Here is a 15,011-nt window from a genome sequence, read left to right on the forward strand (position 1 = left end):
GAAACTTTGCAGGCAAGAAGGGACTGGCAAGAAGTATTCAAGGTGATGAAAAGCAAGGACTTACAACCAGGATTACTCTATCCAGCAAAGCTGTCATTTAGAATGGAAGGGCAGATGAAGTGCTTCCCAGACAAGGTAAAGCTTAAGGAACTCATCACCACCAAACTATTATTATATGAAATGTCAAAGGGACTTACTTAAGAAAGAAGATCAAAATTATGAACACTAAAATAACAACAAACTCACAACTATCAACAAATGAATCTAAAAAATAAAAACAAAATCCAACTAAGCAAACCAGAATAGGAACAGAATCATAGGTATGGGGATCACTTGGAGGATTATCAGCTGGGAGGGGGAAGGGGGAGAAATGGGGAAATGGTGCAGGGATTAAGAAGCATAATTGGTTGGTACAAAATAGACACAGGGAAATAATGAATAATATAGGAAAGAGTGAAGCCAAAGAACTTATATGCACAATCCATGGACATGAACTAAGGGAGTTGGGATTGCTAGGGGGAAAGGAGGTACTGGGCAGAGGGGAGCAAAGGGGGAAAAATTGCAATACTGTAACAACATAATCAATAAAATATACTTTTTTTAAAATCCTGGAAAACCATACATAAAAAATATATATGAATGGTTTTTTTCTCAGTGTTGAAATTTAAGGGATATAGGTAAGGTTTATTTTCTTCTTTTAACTTTTCTGAAATGTTCAAATGTTCTTTATTTTAGCATTTCAAATCTATATCTTCATAAGTATTTGAGAAATCAATAACTTTTTCCTCATAGTTTTCCAAAATGTAGGTTTCATTAAATATATAGAAAAAGTACTACCAGTACAGCTATAGTTACCAATGAGGTCTCTCACAATAAACCAGAAAATATATATGATTTTCGATAGGATTAAATATGGAAGTATTTACTTTATATACCTGTATCCAGGTATAAATCTCAAATGAGGCCAGTGAAGGAATTATATGCAGTGGAAAAGTATGAAAGAAATGAGAAAACGGTAGTGAAGAATGAGTCAGTGTCTTCTGGACTTTTTAAAAATAGTGCAACAAAGGTTGTGTGAATAACTATCCACATCACCAAATCATTTTTTTCATTGGGGACCTAACTACTGCATGTACATAAAGTCAAAAACAAGTTCAGTTCAAGCAGAAATAAATAAAACATAAAAATTTGACAATTACTTAAATAAAAGGTCTAATTCTCCTTGAAATTTTCCCCTTTAAAAACTTCAGAACATTGTCATAATTCTCCACTGCTCTTTGGCTATAGCTATCCAATACCAATGATAAATAAGGACATCAAGTAGCATATAAGATGTTATAACATGCCAAGAAATGTTTTATTTTATTATTATTAGCCTTTTGATACTCAAACTTTATCCAAGCAATCAGAATAACAAATATGATTAGAAAATAATTTTTTAATGAAAGAATATCAGAAATTAATATAGACACTATGGAGATGATACAGAGCAGTATTACAGAATCTAAAAGAGCAGCACCAATGCGGGTTTTCTCTGATGCAATCATTTGGTAAAGTCCTGGTCTTGGCACTTGAGCTGAAATGAACCTTTAACATATTTGCAATCATCATAGTTTACTCTGCTCTCAATTATTTAGGCACAGAAACAGTCAAGTACAAAGTTGATCTCTTGGGCTTTGCAGTTGAACTTTCTGGGATCAAAACCAAGCCTTGTGCATTAGTTTCCTATTGTGTTAAACTGACACAATAGTAGCTACCACCTGTTATTATTATGCAGATTAAATTATGAAACATATGCAAAACAACTTTTCAAATCTCTGAAAAATAACAATCCCCTGAATAATATTAACTATTGTGAATATTATTACTATTGATTCTTTAACTCCCATCACTGCTACATGGATATTTCCACAATCCTTTTCACAATGGTTCAAGTAGCTTAAACCCATAGAGAAACCAGTGAGACATAAAAATGATCACGTGAAATGTGTACCACTACTCATGGATGTGAAGCCAATTCCTTTCACCCCTCTGCACTTCAGTTGTCAGTATGAAGGCACTTATTAACACCGGGAAAACACATTAGCATTGTGTAGCCATCCCCATCTGTCTTCTGTTGACTCAGACTCCTCTTTTTCTTCTTTTACCACTTTCTCTCTTTCTCTGAAAGACATCAAGGAAAAAAAAAAAAAGAAATCTGGTTTCTGATTCAGGCTTCAGCTTCTGAAGGCTTGATTTGTAGTAGGAATAGAAGCAGCATGTTTTTAACCTCTGACTACACTTGATTTCAGAAAGCTGCTTGAAAGGATTTCAAGGATCAATATCACAAGTGGTTTTAGCTATTGTTATGTTATTGGTCAGACAACAGGAGTTACCTTTTTGTAGCAAGAAAACTGAAACAACGTCCAGCTAGGTAAAATCATAGAACACAAGAGTAAACCCTATAAAATAAAATTAAACAGGAATATTCTATACTTAACTAAATCTGTATTTTGGTTTATGGATTTTTAAGGCATTATGATACAAAAAGAAAATGTGAAAATACTACCTGCACAGTTACTATTTTGGGAAATTCAGTAATGCAATGTAGAAAAAAAAGTGATACCCTGGCACATAACCAAAACAAAATCAATCTAGATTCTTTAATTATATTTTATTGATTATGCTATTACAGCTCTTCCAATTTTTCCTCCTGTGCCCCCCATCCACCAGCACTTCCCACTCTCTTAGGCAATCCCCATACCATTGTTCATGTCCATGGGTCATGCATATAAGTTCTTTGACTACTCCATTTCCTATGCTGTATTTTACATCCCCAAGTGTGACTACCTAATTGGACTTCTTAATCCCCTCACCTCTTCACCCATTCCCCCATACCTCCCTCCCATCTGGAACTGGCAAAATGCTCTCTGTATCCATGATTCTGTCTCTGTTCTTCCTGTTTGCTTAGTTTGTTTTTTAGATTCAATTGTTGATAGATTTGTATTTTTTGCCATTTTATTGTTCATAGTTTTGATCTTTTTCTTAAATAAGTCCCTTAAACATTTCATATAATAATGGTTAGGTGATGATGAACTCATAATTTTTTCTTGTCTGGGAAGCTCTGGAAGCTCTTTATCTGCCCTTTGATTCTAAATGTTATCTTTGCTGGGTACAGCAGTCTTGGCTGTAGGTCCCTGCTTTTCATGACTTTGAATATTTCTTGCCAGTCCCTTCTAGCCTGCAAAGTTTCTTCAGTCTTATGGGAACTCCCCTATAGATAACTAACTCCTTTTCTCTTGCTGCTTTTAACATTCTCTCTTTATCTTTAACCTTTGGTATTTGAATTATGATGTGCCTTGGAGGGGGCCTTTTTGCATCCATTTTGTTTGGGAATCTGTGCTCTCTGGACTTGCATGTCTATTTCCTTCACCAAATTAGGAAAGTTTTATTTCATTATTTTTTCAAACTGATTTCCAATTTCTTACTCTTTCTCTTCTTCTTCTAGTATCCCTGTGATACACATGCTGGACCTCTTGAAGTTGTCCCAGAGGCTGCTTATACTATTCTCTCTCTCTCTCTCTTTTTTTAATATTTCTTTTCTTTCCTGTTGTTCTGATTGTTTTTTGCTTCCTTATGTTCCAAATAATTTATTTGATTCTAAGCTTCATCCACTCTACTGTTACTTCTCTGTAAATTTTTCTTAATTTCAATTAGTGTATCCTTCATTTATGACTAAAACTTTTTATGCCATTGAGACCCTCACTAAGTTCCTTGAGCATCCTTATAACCAGTGTTTTAAACCCTGTATCTGATAGATTGCTTTTCTCCATTTCATTTAGCTGGTTTTTTTGTTGTTGTTGTTGTTTTTGTTTTTTGAGTTTTGATCTGTTCTTTCATTTAGGTTATGTTTCTTTGTCTCCTTGTTTTGGAAGCCTCCTGTGTTTATTTCTATGTAATAGGTAGAGTTGTTTTGACTCCATATCTTGGTAGTGTGGCCTAATGTTGTAGGTGTCCTGTCAGGTTCAGTGGCACAGCCTCCCCAAATGCCCAAGCTGGGTACTCGAGGTATGCCCTTCATGCAGGCTGAGTACACCCTCCTCTTGTAGTTGAGCTTTGGCTGCTGTTAGAAGATCAATAGGAAGGATTTACCCAGGCCAGTCAGCTGCAAGGACTGGCTATGACCACTTAACACCACCCTCCACCCTCCATGGAGGATCAGCTTTGCAGGGACAGAGTGGTGGTGCTCCAACATGTTCTGTAGCTGTTCACCGGGTGTGCTGGCCCAGAGGTTTCCCAGGTGGTGCAAGCCAAAGTCAGCCCCTACCTGTGTTTTGCCTGGGGTCACCCTGCCTGAGTTATCAAACCATCTGAGATGTCTGCTACTTGTGCTGGGCTCAGAGATTCCTATGCAAAGCGAAGCTGTGAATCTAGGCTGGCTGCTGTAAGTGCTGAGCCTGGGACTCACTGAGACCTGCTGTTGTTTGCTTTATAGGATTTAGGAAGTTGTGAAGCATAAATAAAGACCAGCCATTCATATGGAAAAGCAGCTTGGGTGGACTCATAAGTTATGTGGGGCATAGTCTGTGGGGAACTTCAAGGGGGGGTCAAACAGTGTAAGCCAGGTTGATGAAGTCTCATATATGGCACCAGCTTGCATGCTCTGTGTGGGGAAGGTATAGAAAGGGACAATGGCCTCTGCTCACCTTGATGCCAGACACTTCAGTTTCTCCCTGTATATCACTGGTGCCTTTCAAGCTGCTACCCTGGTGCTGAGATCAGAAGGAGTGAATCTGAGTAAGTCCATGTGTGGGTTCTTTAAGAGAAACTGCTTGGGGTTCTAGCAGTTTCTTCCCCAACTCAATCCCTACCAGTTTTTGTAGCCAGAAGTATGGGGACTTATTTTCCTGACACTGGAACCCTGGGCTGTGGATCCTGGTGTGGGGACCACACCAATTCCTCAGTCCCAAGATATTTCTCTAATTTTTATCCACCACACATGGATATAGGACCAGCCCATTCCACATCTGCACCCCTCCCACCAGTCTGGATGGATGTGGTTTCCTTAACTCCGTAGTTGTCAGACTTCAACTCAACTCGATTTCTTACAGTTCTGAATGATGGTTGTTCTATATTTTAGTTGTGATTTTAATGTGGTTGTGTGAAGAGGTGAGACATGTCTGTCTACACAGCCATCTTCCAGATTTAAATAAGCAAGATAATAAGCCAACTTCAAGACTCACATACATTTAAAATATTCTTTATTTTCAAAAAGTTGTAAACACCAAACATTAAATATACTTTTCTAGTGTCATTAAAATGAGATTACTTTTAAGATCACTGATACTATAAGTTTTGCTCCTGTCATTCCACTGGTTTTCCTCATCTACTCAGCCCCAGGTAAATGGTGCATTTAAGACACTGACATGAGAACGCTACACTCACTGCCTTAGTAGAACTTCTAAAGTAAGAATAAAAATTTAGGATCCAAGATGGCGGAGGAGTAAATGGAAGCTACACTAACCTCCTCCTAGGACCAGTCTGGGTTTACAACTTAATTTTGGAGAAATCATCTGGAACAACCAACGAACACTAGCTGGAAAGAAGTCTTATAACCACGGAGAGACAGAAAAGGCCGCTACATCACAACGTGACCGGTAGGGAGTGCGGAGACGCGGAAGGGCTGGCTGGGCTCACATGGGTGGCAGCTGAAGGGACTGAGAAACAGCTCAGCAGCCGGGGATTCCCCCTGAGAAGGGCAGGGTCTAAACCCCCAGCTGGGATTCCCAGCCTACAGCAACAGAGTGGAAAGTAAAACAGTATCAGCTGTGAAAAGCGAAAAGCCACAGGGTTTCTTGCTAGCCGGAGAGAAACAGCAGGAGAAAAAGAGCTCTTAAGTGGATCACATACGAAAATATTTTGGCCACCACTTACCCTGGGCTCAAGCAGAGGGAAGGCAGAGAGGACTGGAGACACTTGGGGAGAGTTTGGCACGGTGGCTTTGAGGGAAGAACTGGAGGAGCAGCCGACTGGGTCCCAGTGCTGACTCATCCCCAGTACTGCGGGTAGACCATTCCCCTCCAAGTGGCGTCAGCCTGAGGGGAAGCAAAAGCCCTGCCGACGGGAATTAAGCTGCCACACCCACAGTCCTTAAGCCTGACAGCTAATCACAGATTGAGCAGATTAACAATCAAAGAAGACAGACAACAGCAGTAGATCCCTGGAAGTCTCCAACAGGCTGCCTAGGGCCAGACTGGTACATGATCTGACGCCACCAGAGGCAGATCCAGGAAGTGCAGATCATTCTAGGAAGCACCAACAAACAATAGGAGTCAAAAAAATGGGGAGACAGAGAAACAACCTCCCATCAAAAGGAAAGGTAGAATCCCCAGAAAGAGTGCTAAATGAAATAGAGGGGAGCGAACTATCAGATATGGAATTCAAAACATGGATTATGGAGAAGCTGAATGAGCTCAGCGGAAACTTCAAAGAACTCCAGAAAAACTACAAGGAACTCACAGAAAATTACGTGAGCATGAAAAAGGACATAGAAGCTATCAATAAGAGCCAGGAGGAAATGAAGAATACGATCTCTGAATTGAAGAACACAGTAGAAGGAATTAAAAGCAGGCTAGAGGAAGCAGAAGATCGGATCAGCGAGCTGGAGGACAACCTACACAAAAACTCCCAGACAATGCAACAAAATGAAAAAAGACTGAACAAGACTGAAGAGGTTCTAAGACAGCTGCAGGACAACATGAAACGTAATAATATCCGTATCATAGGAATTCCAGAAGGAGAAGAAGAAGAGCAAGGGATAGAAAACCTCTTTGAAAAACTAATGACAGAAAACTTCCCTAACATGACGAGAGAAAGAGTCACGCAAGTCCAGGAAGCACAGAGGGTCCCAATGAAGATGAACCCCAACAGGCCCACCTCAAGACACATCATAATTAAAATGGCAACATTCAAAGACAAAGAGAGGATCCTAAAAGCAGCAAGAGAAAAACAACTAATAACATACAAGGGTACTCCAATAAGGCTATCATCAGATTTCTCAGCAGAAACACTACAAGCCAGAAGGGAATGGCAAAAAATATTCCAAGCAATGAAAAACAAAGGTCTACAACCTAGAATACTATACCCAGCAAAACTCTCATTCAAAATGGAGGGTGAAATAAGGAGCTTCCAAGACAAAAGAAGGCTAAAAGAATACATCTCCACCAAACCAGCAATGCAAGAGATGCTAAAGGGTCTGCTCTAAGAAGATAAAGAAACAGAGAGAGACAGAGAAGAACACAAGTACAAAGGGGAAAAATGACAGTGAATAAGTACTTATCGGTAATAACCTTAAATGTAAATGCATTAAATGCTCCAATTAAAAGACATAGGGTAGCTGAATGGATTAGAAAGAATGACCCACATATATGCTGTCTACAAGAGACCCACCTTAGAACAAAAGATCTACACAGACTGAAAGTAAAGGGATGGAAAAAAGTATTTCAAGCAAATGGGCATGGGAATGACTGGGAATGACTTTCAAAGGTAATAAAAGCCCGCCAAATAAAAGGCCTGCTGCCATGGTTGGTTGTGCGGTCCACAGCAATCTCTCCAGGGAAAGAATGAAGGTTGTTTTCCTGAAAGATGGCTAGAAGGGACCTTAAGGCACAATGGAAAACCATAAAGACTTGGAAAGGACAGGTGTGTACAGGCAAGGATGAATGCCAGGTATGTGGCCCAGCTTCTGTGCCCTGAAGAGCAGACTGAGGGCCACCCTAAATGTTCCTTGGGTAAGTTCCAGCAAAACAGAACTAAAGATCATAAGTGATCATTTGCTGCTCTTGTTATGTTTATGCAAACGAACAGGATAAATTAAAAATGGACTTAATGTAGCCCCTTTAAAGACAAGGAGAGTAATCTTAGGGAGAAAAATCATTATTCAAGGAAAATCACAATGATCAGTGGCAGACTGTAAAGTAGGGCAGCTAACCGTCTTAAAAGTTTCTTCTCACTTAAAAAATGGTTTCACTTGAAAATTAAACCATATCTGTGATATCACCAAAGAGATTCAAGTTGCAGGCAAGTAGAATGTCAAGTGCCTTGCAACTGGATGTCTTCCCAATAAGACAGTCTTACAGATTTAGAGACTTGTTTGTTGGCTATGTTACATAAATTAACATGTGTTTTCTGTTTTCAAAGGGCATAAGCCTATGACCGCATTACCTGAGTGATTGTCTGTACGCAAAAGGCTCACTTAATCCTCTCTGCAGCGCTGCCTCCTGAGACTCAACGGTTTGGCTGAACTAAATGGCTGGGTTGATGAAGAATAGGGTGGTCTGTGGGCTTCACTTTAAAACTGAATTCTCTTTTCTATCCTAATGGCTTGGACAGAAAGGGCCCAGAGGTCTGAGAAGGGGGAAACATAAACTATTTCCCTCAGCCCAAACTAAATATAATGGGCAAAAGGGTTTTGGACAGGCGAGATGTGCCTAGCACACCTTCCTCCAAAGAAGCCCCCCCCCATTTTTTTTTTTCTCCTAATGTGGAACATTGAAAAATTAATCCCTGCCTTTTGTCACCTAGTAGTTATGGATTGAATGATGCTTTTTAACCCTTTTTGCCAAATCTGTTCCCCCCAGAACACAACAAGGATGCCAACCTGCTAAACCAAGCACGCCGTTGTCCGGAGACAGCCAACTGACCTGGAGTCTGCACAATCCTTCCCCATGTGGGAAGGCCACCCTCCCCTCCACACCCCCACTATTATTAGGGATTTCTGGACCCAAGGGTAGGTAGGACGACGACCATGTCCAGCTTGAAGCAGCTAGAGGAGCTTGAGACCTTCGCCCATTGTCCTTTACAAGATTACAAAGGGTCTTAATATCTGAGAGGGAGGGATAGTTATTTTTTACGAACCATGGGTACGGACTTGGGGGGGGGATGCTGGGGGAGGGAGATACTGGGTGGAGGGGAGTAAAGGGGAAAAAATTGGAACTACTGTAACAACATAATCAATAAAATATACTTTAAAAAATAAAAATAAAAAAATAAAAGCTTGAAAGATCAACAACAACAACAACAACAACAACAAAAAAAAAAAAAAAAAAAAAAAAAAGAAGGGACGTACCTTGCTGCTTTGAAAAGGAAGGCTCTCTATGTGGATTACAAAGGACTAACCATGCAGTTTACAAGGAGGCTAAGAATCCACGAGGTTCTGGATTAAAAGCTGGTGGACACCATAACGCAGACGAGAGCTCCCTCAATCAGAATTGAATGATTGGCAGCTACTGGTAAAGCTGAACTGTGTTTGGAAAGTAGGGAAATGGTATCTCTAACTTTTCTAAAACTAGCCTGGTTTGGTAGGGGGGGAGGCAAGGATATATGTTTATGGGTGTTTTAAAGAACAGAAGACTTAACAGCAGAAATCCACAAATAATTAGAGCTATATAACTGTTAAATAAACAATTCTTTTTCTTTTCACTAAAAAAAAAAAAAAAAAAAAAAAAAGAATAAAAATTTAGTAAGGCTATACTGAATATGAAACCACTTTATAGAATGAAATTAACAAAATCACAATATCAACATATATTTAATATGCAGATAGTTTATAAATTGCATGTATGTGCATTCTAATTTGATGGACTTAGTCTAGAAGTTCTGGGGAAAATTACATATATAAATACAGAAAACAATAAAGTCATCATATGAGCTATTGACCATAGGAGCTCTCATGACTCTGTGAGCTTATACATAACCTGGCCTTGCCAGCTACAGATATTAAAAGGTCTCTTGATGTTCTTTTTGTCTCACAAGCTAAGGGATAAAATTCTCCATTTTGTACATCTATGAGCTACTATTTTTAGGACCATAAAAGTTCAAATTGAACAGTCACTATCTAATTTTACACCTCATGTGTACCGATAATTACTGGAACTGGCAATATAATTTCACTGAGATCAATGTTATGCATCATGTTCTAAGCTGGCTTGCTGGCATAGCATCACATGTAATACTGTATAACAGTTTGTTCTAGTCAACCTCAATTCAAGCTACTATGACAACATTTTGCAGATGATGAGACTTAATTGCACAGAAATGTCATTTTTCAAAGATCCTGGACACAAAGGAAAAATCTGAATTTAAAAAGAAAACTCATGCTAGCAGAGTCATCAGGAATCAGCCTCGGGTTAGGAGATAAGATGAACTTTGAGACATCCTGTATTTGATTTGAGAAATTACAAATATAACTCCTAATTCTTAAATAGAAAATAAAAGATAAAGCAGATAATTCTCTTAACTGGTTACTCTAATCTAAATAAGCCATTTTATTTTAAAACACAGATTAAATGTTTGCAAAAATAATAAACACCTAAATATAGATATGCAAAAGTTACATAAGGTTTTAACAAAGTACATAGAAATCTCTGCAGCATGTTGACTCACAAAATATAAATGACTATATAAGCCTGCAATTTATTTTTTTGGTCCTGTTTCCAATATGTAAGATGTAACCTATTATTCAGTGACATGCCAGTTAAGCTTCATCAAACTGATCACATACCATTTCATGGATATGTAATCCACTGGGACTTAAATAGTCCAATGTAATAAGACAGATCAGTATAGGTTATAAAAATATCAAATCCTCATAGCAATAAGACAGATAAAATTCTGTTTGTTAAAGATTTCTGAGTCCTGACAGATAGCCTATAATTATAGGGTGTTTATGAATTGGTTGCAACTAATTTTTCTATAAAGAAGTCAGAACAAAAATATTTTCTTTAAGCCCTACTCATGAAAGAGTCATTATCTTAAATAAAAAAGCATTCAAATATTTTGCCTTTTCCAGAAGTCTTCTCACTTGTTAAATTACATCAATTATTTTTCTATTTTTCTGGCCTAGTGTAAGTCTCCCAAATTTTCTGAAAACTACACCAAAAACAAAAACAAAAAGTTGGAATGGAGAAGTGACGGAATAAGGCTAGGATTGGATAGGGAAATATTGTACACACGAAACTCCTCTCTTTAACCAGCCTGGACTACAAATGAAAGAAAACCGTACCCTTTCCTTTCCGTTCCTCTCTGATATAAAGCTGGTAGTTCAAGAGTAAAGAGGAGGTAAGCTCAGGACTGGAGAGAGACAGCTGGTTGCAACCTTGCCCCTATTCTCGTTCTTTTCTCTCCATTTCCATTTTAGTTGTAGGCAAACCATGAGAAAATCCCACCTTGAGGGGAAAAAAAATGTGAATAGAGTAGACCCGTTTAAAAGTTTATAATAAACTAAATTTCAAAAAATAGGAGAAAGCTCATAATCTCTCTCTCCCATCTCATACTAGCCTTCAGCCTGCACTCCCCCACCTTACTCACTCCCTCCCTTCCTCCCTCTCCTTCTCCTCTCCTCCTTCTCCTATTTTCCTCTTTCTCCTTCTCCTGCTCCTTCCTCTTCACTTATCTTCTTTCCATTCCTCCCCTCCCTAACCCTCTTTTCTTTTTTCACTCCCTGAGTGTTTAACATGGCTAAGCCAGCAAGGCACCTTTCATTTTTAAAATAATCTACAAAGGCAGATTCTATTGTTTTTCCTCATCTTTTAGTTTAGGAAACCAAGTTAGAAGAAGTAGGCATCTTGCTAAAAGTCAAAGATCTATTTAAATAAAAATTAATTTTTAATATTTTTTACACACCCTGTAATAAAAAATAGCTCTGAGAAATTTCAACAAATTTTGAGAAAATGTTTAGGATAGTCAAATTTAACATGTAGACACTGGATCATAAATAAAAATCACTTTGGAGGACCTCAGGGAGGCCCTGGAAACAGCAGACTAAAATCTTCTGGAGAAACTATCTGGGCTTGAAAGGCTGACAAAATTGCCAGTCAGAAGGCACAAACAGTGAGTGAAAACATGATTGGCACACCTGAAGTCACACACGCATGCATGCTCACACACAACATATGTGTTTACAAGCATTGACTAGTGAAGGGGGCCGCCCAAGATAAACAACATAAAAAGAACCCACCCAAACAATTTTTCTATAATGACATGGGCTGCAGAACTTTGACTACAGGGTATTCCATAAACTCAAAGATTACCCTCCGAGAGTCCCTTGCCACCGCCAGAGGCTTGACAGCCCACTGAGCAATGCCATTATTGTTCCCTAGCAAGAACCTGCCAACTTGATCATGAAAAAATTGGATGTTTTGTGGTGGCTAAGAGTTTACTCTACATTTGTAAACAAATTCAAAAAGTCATAGAGGTTATCAGATGAACACTACAGCCTCAAAGTCTATTCAGTACCAATCACAACAGAAATATGTTTGTCCAATGATTACATCATGGTTTAGAAAAAAATTCATTTTCATAATTAGACAGATGTCAGTTCAGATATCAGCTCTACCAGCAGTTACTTAACCTCTCTCCCAGTCTCCCACCAGCCTTAGTTTTTAATTTATTTTGATTTTTAATAGTAATAACACTGTATATATTTTTGTGAAGACATCATATTGTTTATGTAAATGGTCAAGCTGAGATATGTAGACTTTTGATAAGTAACATCTACTATTATTATTCTCTTTTTAAATTGATTAGTACAAGGTTATGTGTTGAGTGAAATGCATTTTATATCAACATAGCATTGTTGATTTATATTCAAGTCACTGTTCCCTGAAACCTTCCCCAACCATCCTCAAAGTATCTGTCCAGTTCATCCCCATATCATATCTATGGGCATGTTTTTGACATGTGATTGAACCACTTTACTGAAACAATTTCTTGAACTGGGACTAGAAGCAAAATGTAAGAGCCACAAGTTTATTATGCTTTGTTGTCAAACGGTCATATTTTACCTTTGTTTTATATCTCCAATTCTACATCTCATCCAATAATTTCTTCATAGGGCATATCCTTGGGGAAATGTTCACAAGAATGATTTATGTGTGGAAAAAGTTATTGAACAAGAGTTGCATTTTTATAAGTGTTGAAATACCTGACTGGTGTCTGAATGCATTAAAAAAAAAAAATCCTGTTCACATTATGTGGGAAACCAATGTTTTTATTTTTCCTGTAGTACGAACCAGTGTATGGATTAATTTATTCACATAATTATATTTGCAGCTCTTCTACTTTTATTCATGGCTATAACATTCTTTATGGGAAAGAGCACTTTGCAAGTCAGCACAAAATGTCTTTTGAACAGTGTAGGGAAGGTCAGGGATAATATGTGTGCCTGTGGACATTGAGAGTCATCTGAATTCGGCCAGGAGAAAAAAGCAGATGCCTGGGCAGTTTTACATCATAAACACTATGAAGGTTTTTAGACAATAGATCCTTGATTGCCAAGCTGCTGAAGATGGTTACTTCATCTCTGAAATATAATTGGTCTGCTGGCATTACACCCACATTACTGAAAGGGATGAAAATAAAATTATAAACTGTTGTGTAAAGCCTGAAATGCCCACCTGTATGTTTAATTTTCTCCTTAATGTTGTACAGTTTATAAAATATACATTAATTCCAAATTTTAATAGCTTTTATCAACCCATATTTCTTGTTCAGATGATAGACAGTGCCTACCTGTTAGAAGAGATTTCTTAAACTGCACTTCCAGACCATGATCTATCTTATAATTTTGCTGGCTTTTTTAGTTCCTTAAGCAGCATTTATTAGAGAAAGCACAAAAAGCAATAAACAGCTTTTTCAATGTTGAAATTATGAAAAGAACTAAGATCACTTTAATAAGCAGATTAGACTTTCACTGACAAATATTACTATTGTAATATTTTTTAAAGGTTTAAACTTATAAAAATTTTAATTTTTGAAATGACTGCTCCTAATTTTCTTTTACCTTCACATCATATTTTTTTAATTCAAGCCAAACAATTTAATTTTTAAAGCCTACATTTAAAAATACAAACACCAAGAAATTTGGTGAGGATAATTACTGCATTTATCAAACTTCTCATTTACCACCACTTATCAAGATCTTGAATTTTTCAGTAGCAATTACAAATAATAAGAAATAAATGAACCCAGTAGACCCAACTATAACCTCCTAAAAATTGGAAACAATTTAAGTGGCCCCCAAATAGATGATAACTTAAATAAACTATGGTATATTTTTAAAAGAAACATAATAAAATAATAAATAAATAAATAAAATTAATAAAAAAATAAAAATCATGGCCTATAGAATAGTTAATGACTTGGGTTAATATTTTAAGTACATTGCTAAGTGAAAAAAGTGGGGTACAAAAGAGTGTAGCCATATGATTAGTTTTTGTGTAAAATGTCTGGGAAAATATAGAACAAAATAATTACTTTTTTTCTCTCTTTGATGGAATTCTTGGTGACATGCTTTCTTCTACATAAACTTTAATATTTTTCAAAATTTTCCATTGAACTTATATTACATGTATCAATACCCAAAAAAATTTTTTGTTTAATTAATGAAAGACACTTCTTCAGACACTTATTAATTAACAATAGTGTCACAATGCCAAAGTACACAATTCATATGTATTAACTGCCAATGATGATAATAATTAAGTGATAATTCTCAACTAAATATCAAAGGAACATTTTTAAATTTTATTTAACAGAAAGAAAGAAATTGCCTGGTAAGTATATACTGAATGGCTACTAAATACACAGCTGTTAACTAATGTATCATGGCACATGAGAAAAGCAAAATTTATGATCAAGGAAGTCAGTATGTAGGCCATAAAAAATACATGAGCCAAATTCTTGTATAGTCAGGGAAAATATTACATAAATGAAGCAGGGAAGGGAAAGGAATGGAGGAACTAGCATGGTACATTTGGAAGCCTAAATTCGACGTTAGACTTCAGTGCAGGACTGGTTTATCTGTTGGGGCAGGGAACCATGCTGAGGCCCACAATGTTTTAATTTTTTGAAATGCAAAAAAAAAAGAAACTAACTTCTAGTTCAAAAAAAATAACTTTATGCCAACACAATTTAAAATACAATTTTAAATATTTTTTTAATAGAGGAAGGAGCGCATATGAAGCTCCATGAAC

This window comes from Furipterus horrens, unplaced genomic scaffold, assembly GCF_987537825.1.
Source record: "Furipterus horrens unplaced genomic scaffold, mFurHor1.1.pri manual_scaffold_1, whole genome shotgun sequence".
Taxonomy (NCBI): Eukaryota; Metazoa; Chordata; class Mammalia; order Chiroptera; family Furipteridae; genus Furipterus; species Furipterus horrens.